Genomic DNA, 8,093 nt, shown 5'->3' on the forward strand with positions numbered 1-8,093 from the left:
AAAAATATTTACCGGAATCATGCTGGCATCTGACAATTCGTGTTTGAAATTAAGATTTATTATGCACCACTACATTGCACTTACGTACACTGATCAGCCAGAACACAGTGACTAACTATCTAATAGCCGGTATGTTCACCTATGGCACAGATAACAGCGGCGACGCATCGTGAGTTGGAAGCAATGAGGCCTTGTAGATCGCTGGAGAGAATTGGCACATCTGCACACACAAGTCACCTAAATCCCCTAAATTCCGGAGAAAGAGACGGGGGTGGGGGTGGGGGGGTGAGCTCTGACGCCAAGTTCAATCGCGTCCCACAAGTATACGATTGGGTTCAGATCTGGCGAGCTGGGGGGGAAAGGTCACCACGTCAGTTGAAACTCGCCACTCTGTTCCTCCAACCATTCCCTCACACCCCTGGCCTTGTGACATGGCACATTATCTTGCTGAAAAAAGCCACTGTCGTCAGGAAACGGGAGCGTCTTGAAGGGGTGACCGTGGTCTGCAATCAGTGTACGAAACTCCTTGTCTGTCACGGTGCCTTGCACGGGCTCCACTGGACCCATGGATGTCCACGTGAATGTTCGCCACAGCATAATGGAGCCTTCGCCAGCTTGTCTCCGTCCAGTACAGGTTGCAAGGAGCTGTTCCCCTGGAAGACGATGAATTCGCGCCCTCCCATTGGCATGATGAAGAAGGTATCTTGATTCATCAGACCATGCAACGCTCTGCCACTGGGCCAACGTCCAGTGCTGCTGGTCACGTGCTTATTTGTGTCGTAATGTCGTGGCGTTAACAGTGGCACATGCATGGATCGTTGGCTGCGGAGGCCCATCGTTAGGAGTGTTTGGTGCACTGTTTGTTCACACACACTCTGCCCAGCATTAAAATCTGATGTTAGTTCCGCCACAGTTCGCCGCCCGTCCTATTGTACCTGTCTGCCCAGCCTATGACGTCCGACATCTGTAATAAGGGGTGGCCGCCCACCTCCCGACGTCTGGTCATGGTTTCACCTTGATTTCCCCACGTGTTGAAGACGCCACAGCATTCCTCAAACACCCGACAAGTCATGCAGTTTCAGAAATGCTGGTGCCGAGCCTCTGGACCATCACAATCTGCCCTCGGTGAAACTCAGTCAGACCGCGCGCCTTCCCCATTCTACACTCGGAGAGCACGCTAACTGATCCTACATGCACCGTGCATGAGTGACTAGCGGTCATTCCTCGCCACGTGACGCTGCTATGACCTGGACGGGTTTATACACATAGTAGGCTGGCGGTCATAATGTTCTAGCTGATCAGTATATTTGGCGTTGTTCATTCTTATTCCCATTTTATGATTTCAATAGTGTATTATGGTGAGTATGTGAATAAAGTGAGTTTGGGCTGACAAGAATGCACGATTAAACGCCTTTCGGTCTCGTGCCCTAACTGCCACGTTTCTTTCGCCGAGATGATGCTGCTGCTTCTTCTTCTTCTTGTGCGAATCGGCGTTGTGGACTAATGTTGCAAATACCACACGCGCTTACTGAATACTGTTTATATCCTACGACCAGACCTAGTAATAGTTAACTAAAAAAAAACCACACACAGTTAGCTTATAAGAGGGAAATAGAATCCAAAATGGGTCGCTTCGCTGCAGTAAACCAAGGGTGGCAACAGCTCGTAATATTTCCGATTATGGCAGTTTAACGTGGCATTAACACGGTTACTCCTTTGTTACGCAAACCGTAGGTAGCATCAGATTCTGGCAAAAGTTCCGCAATAAAATTGGCTAGCAGTTGAAATTACTTAAAAGATCTATTTCGCTACAAAGAGAACAAACTATTGGCTCAGAGAACAGGCTGTAGTTGAAAAAGTCGTTACGAATGTTACGAAAATCAAATAAACCAACGAATCGTCTTACCGATTTCCAGGAAGTAAAACAGTACCGAAGCGTCGATACAATAAGTGGAAAGCTGACATCAGAAGAAAACAATTTTAAAAGTCAAATGTCTTGTGAAATGAATTGTTTAAAATTAAGAAATAAAACATAACGAAAACATTTGACGCACCTTTGTACCTGGAAATCATGCACACCAAATGAGGCACGTCAAATATTTCTCTATTTTATTTCCTGCTTTTAGAGAAACAATTTCACACAACATTTGACAGTTTATTTTAAATTTTTTTATTCATTTTTTTTCAGAAACCATGAAATATAACATACTTAAATATAAATCGGTATTCAATTATTATTAAAAGTCCTCATGCCCAAAATCGGTAGGCCCTGAACACAGGAACTTTTCGACACTTCATTTAACGGTTAGCAGCAACTGTTCGTAAAATATTTCAATTTTCCCTGAAATCACTAACTCAGTTCTCCTTAATTACCTTGACTTCCACGCAACTAAATCTTTTATGCAGTATTAGACATCACGCTGCTCTAGTTGTTATCCCATTTGTCGATTCCCCACTCTCTTCTAGCGTATAAACACTCAGACAAAAATCCGTGGTGCATTTTCTAGGATGTCTTGCTTTCGCTCTGCTAACGCATTTGACAAGAAACAATCAGGCAAGACATAGACTAGTTCAAAAATGGTTCAAATGGCTCTGGGCACTAAGCGACTGAACTTCTAAGGTCATCAGTCGCCTAGAACTTAGAACTAATTAAACCTAACTAACCTAAGGACATCACACACATCCATGCCCGAGGCAGGATTCGAACCTGCGACCGTAGCAGTCGCTCGGTTCCAGATTGCTGCGCCTAGAACCGCACGGCCACTCCGGCCGGCCATAGACTAGTACAGAAGAAGGCATGGCATGGCATGGCATGGTCTAACTGGGGCTTTATCCAGCAGTGGGAGCCTGATAGGTGGTCATGGTGATGATTTCGGGTTGGAGCGCCTCAGCATTAGCGGTTCCCGCTAACAAGGGGACCATCAGACACATTGATCACGGGCTTTGGTGAGTCTCATTTACGTTGTAGCGGGGCTGTCCTGAATACCAGACTAGCGGCTTTTCATGCGACAGCGACAAGTTTGCGAGAAAACCGATGTTGAAGTTTTATGCGTACCTCGTATACCGGTAGCGTTAATGCCGTTTCGATCAAGCTAGCGTAGCGCAGTGGCTACAGCTCAACGCCACCAAGTTGGCGGTACGGCTCCATATTTTTCCGTGTACTTTTTTCAATTTCACGGTACATAATATCATTAAATAGGAAATATTGTGCAAAATTCCTCAAAATAGTCAGTTTCGCCGTAGTGAATTCATTAATCAATTAACCATTACAGTTAACTATCTTTAAATGTGTATTCCGTTTGTAAACAATACTGTCGTTTGCTGTGCCGGAAGATATTTGTCGCAGATGCAAAATCGTGAAAACTGCTACCTTGCAGGCTCGAGCATTACGCAGAAGCAAAGCCTGGAAACGCAATTACATTACATTCAAAACTATTGTTCTTCGAGCAAGTTCCATGTGAACCGCGCGTACTTAATCATCCTTGTGAAAACACTTGCACTAAGTGATGCAGAATTACGGAATGTATTTCCTCGAGGCGGTTCTTCTATCAGTCATTAGCAAGTCGGGAGTATTTTGAATTTTATTCATAAATTTTAACCTGGACATGAAAACTAAACATGCTGCCTGGTGCCTTTGCTGTAAAGGACTGAGTAATCTTGTTCAAATAGCTTTCAGTCCTTGTTCCATAAGGCATCTATTGTGCGTCGATTACTGCTGGCAGCCGGTTTGATTGGTATTAATATTACATAATGGAGGTCAAATTTAGGAATGAGTACTTTTAACTGTATCTAGAATCCGTCCGCATCTGCTAATGCTTCGTCCATTTACGTCTACATCCATACTCCGCAAGTCACCTGACGGTGTGTAGCGGAAGGTAACCTGAGTACCTCTATCGGTTCTCCCTTCTATCCCAGTCTCGTATTGTTCGTGGAAAGTAAGATTATGCCTCTGGGTGGGCTCTAATCTCTTTGATTTTATCCTCATGGTCTGCAGTCGTCCAGATATTTGTAATTTTAACTACGAACCACAAACGGAGTACACATTTGAAGAAAGTGTATTGTAATGATTGATTGTTGACAGATGTGAAAATTACCGAACAATCAGTTTAATACGCCACAGCTGCAAAATACTAACGCGAATTCTTTACAGACGAATGAAAAAACTAGTAGGAGCCAACCTTGGGGAAGATCAGTTTGGATTCCGTAGAAATGTTGGAACACGTGAGGCAATACTGACCTTACGACTTATCTTAGAAGCTAGATTAAGAAAAGGCAAACCTACGTTTTTAGCATTTGTAGACTTAGAGAAAGCTTTTGACAATGTTGACTGGAATACTCTCTGTCAAATTCTGAAGATGGCAGGGGTAAAATACAGGGAGTGAAAGGCTATTTACAATTTGTACAGAAAGCAGGTGGCAGTTATAAGAGTCGAGGGACATGAAAGGGAAGCAGTGGTTGGGAAGGGAGTAAGACAGGGTTGTAGCCTCTCCCCGATGTTGTTCAACCTGTATATTGAGCAAGCAGTAAAGGAAACAAAAGAAAAATTCGTAGTAGGCATTAAAATCCATGGAGAAGAAATAAAAACTTTGAGGTTCGCCGATGACATTGTAATTCTGTTAGACACAGCAAAGGACTTGGAAGAGCAGTTGAATGGAATGGACTGTGTCTTGAAAGAAGGATATAAGATGAACATCAACAAAAACAAAACGAGGATAATGGAATGTAGTCGAATTAAGTCGGGTGATGCTGAGGGAATTAGATTAGGAAATGAGACACTTAAAGTAGTAAAGGAGTTTTGCTATTTGGGGAGCAAAATAACTGATGATGGTCGAAGTAGAGGGGATATAAAATGGAGACTGGCAATGGGAAGGAAAGTGTTTCTGAAGAAGAGAAATTTGTTAACATCGAGTATAGATTTAAGTGTCAGGAAGTCGTTTCTGAAAGTATTTGTATGGAGTGTAGCCATGTATGGAAGTGAAACATGAATGATAAATAGTTTGGACAAGAAGAGAATAGAAGCTTTCGAAATGTGGTGCTACAGAAGAATGCTGAAGATTAGATGGGTAGATAATATAACTAATGAGGAGGTATTGAATAGAATTGGGGAGAAGAGAAGTTTGTGGCAAAACTTGACAAGAAGAAGGGACCGGTTGGTAGGACATGTTCTGAGGGATCAAGGGATCACAAATTTAGCATTGGAGGGCAGTGTGGATGGTAAAAATCATAGAGGGAGACCAAGAGATGAATACACTAAGCAGATTCAGAAGGACGTAGGTTGCAGTAAGTACTGGGAGATGAAGAAGCTTGCACAGGATAGAGTAGCATGGAGAGCTGCATCAAACCAGTCTCAGGACTGAAGACCACAACAACAACAACGATTGATTTATTAATGAAATTACTGTGGTGAAAATTACTGTTTTTCAATACATTTGCTTGCTACATACTACATAATGATGCCCCACACGAAATGATTGAAAAATAAGTCTACACGTGCGGGATTCTAAACTCCGTATCATCTGCATGGTGGCCGTGAGCTTTAGCCGCTACGCTCTGCTGCGCGTAACAGGATTAACGTTATCGGTTTAAGAGGTACGGGTAAAACTTCAGCATCGATTTTCTCAGAAACTAGGGGCCGTCGCATGTACATCCGCTAGCCATATACTGAGGGCAGGTACAGCAAAGCTAACGTAGGACTCTTCAAAATCCGCGAGTAACAGGTCTGACGATCCCGTTGCCTGTACTCGTGCTGGATGCGGAACCGCGAGCTGTATTTACGAGCCGAGGCTGAGCTTTCTACCAGAGGCGGACGTCCTGATTAGGGCTTCCAGCTAACGATGCTTGACTTCACTTGACTCCGCGTCTTGAGATCTCCGCGGCGAGCACACGGCAGCCTGTGAGGAGCTGGCTTATCACAGCAGAGCACGTGACAAACCACTCGTACCCTCTGCCACATGAAACTGCTACGAAACTGTCCTGACGTACTGACTTCTGAAAACTAACAGCAGCGAAAAACGGAAGCATTACAGGATGGCGCCTACATCACAGGCGTGGAATTAAGAACTTTACTTGTCGTCGTCCTCTTCCTCCTTCTTCAGCTGAAACACTGCTTTGATGCAGCTCTCCATGCTTGCCTATACTGAGCAAGCATCTTTATCTCAAGTCTTGGCCCGCCCCTACAATCTTTACCCCTCTACTATTCTCCATTACCAAATCGATTATTCTTTGGTGCCTATCAATCCATCCTGTCTTTTAGCCAAGATGTGCTATAAAATATGTTCTCTCCAATTAGATTCAGCACGTCTTCAGCAGTTATCCAGTCTTTCCATCTAATCTTCAGCATTCACCTGTAATATATTTCAAAAGCTTGTATTCTCTTCTTCTCTGAACTGTTTACCATCTACTTAATTTTCGTGCAGAACTACACTTCAACAAGTGTCACCAGAAAAGACTACCTGTCATTTAAATGTATATTCGATGCTAATAGATTTCTCGTTTGCAGAAACTCTTTCTTGCTATTGCTAGTATGCAATTCACATCCTCTTAACTTCCGCTTCTGTATATTAGTTTGCTGTCAAAATAACAAAACTCGTCCACTACATCAGTGTCTCATTATCTAATCCACTTCCCTCATTAACACCTGATTTAATTCAACTGCACTCCATTAGCCTCGTCTTGTTGATGTTCTTGCCTAATGCTTCGTCCCGTAATTTTTACTTAGTCACAGTTTTAGCAGAACCAGATGACTTGGGAGAGGCACTGGAAGGATGTCCGAGAAAATTGTTGCACTGTTCACAATTTCAGCGGAATCAGCTCACTACCTCAAACCGAAACCTTGCAACTTAACGGCAGCTTACCGACGGAATAATTCAGTTATTGTTGCTAGACGTCGGTACTGCGACTGGCTATTGTACTCTGCGCTTAATGGAGAGGTTTATAGTAGTTGATACTGCTGCTGCTGCTGTGGTGGTGGTGGGATTCAGTCCGAAGACTGGTTTGACGCAACTCTCCATGCTACTGTATCCTGAGAGCGCTCTTCATCTCTGAACAACTACTGCAACCTACATCCTTCTGAATCCGCTAACTGTGCTCGTCTCCTATTCTCCCTCTACAATACACCCCCCCCCCCCCACACACAAAATTTCCCTCTGATACTATGTTGGCGATTCCTTTATGTCTCAGAATGTGTGTAGCGATCCCTTGTTTTGGTCAAGTTGTGCCACAAATTACTTTTCTTCCCGTTACCATTCAGTACCTCCTCATTGGTTACGTGATCTACCCATCTACCCTCAGTATTCTTCTGTAGCACCATATTTCAAAAGCTTCTGTTCTGTTCTCTTCTCGTCTGAACTGTTTATCGCCCATGTATCAATTCCATTCATGGCTACACTCCAGACAAATACTTTCAGAAAAGACTTTCTAACACTTAAATCTGTATCCGATATTAACGAACTTCGTTTCTTCAAAAAACGCTTTTCTTACCATTGCCAGATTACATTTTATATGCTCTCTACTGTGGCCATCGTAAATTATTTTGCTGTGCAAATAGCAAAACTCATCCACTACTTTAACTGTCCCATTTCCTAATCTAATTCCGTCAGCGTCACCTTCAAGACTGTCCAATTCACGCAATTGCTCTTCCCACTCCGACGGAATTACAATGTTCTCGGCACATCTCTCAGATTTTATTTCTTCTCCCTGGATTTTAATTCCTGCTCCAAATTTGACTTGGTTTCCTTTACTGCTTTCTTAATGCACAGATTGAATAATATGGACGATAGGCTACATGCCTGTCTCACTCCCTTCTCAACCACTGCTTCCCTTTTATGCAACTCCACTTTTATAACTGCCGACTGGTTTCTACACAAGTTGTGAATAGTCTTTCGCTTCCTGTGTTTTATCCCTGATACCTTCAGAATTTCAGCGAGTGTATTCCAGTCAACACTGTCTGAAGCTTTCTCTAAATCTATAAATGCTTTAACCCTGGGTTTGCCTTTCTTTAACCTATCTTGTAAGTTAAGTCGAAGGTTCAATATTGCCTCTCATGTATCAACATTTCTCCGGAATCCAAACTGATCTTCTCTTAGGTCGATTTT

The sequence above is a fragment of the Schistocerca piceifrons genome, chromosome 1 (assembly GCF_021461385.2).
Source record: "Schistocerca piceifrons isolate TAMUIC-IGC-003096 chromosome 1, iqSchPice1.1, whole genome shotgun sequence".
NCBI lineage: Eukaryota > Metazoa > Arthropoda > Insecta > Orthoptera > Acrididae > Schistocerca > Schistocerca piceifrons.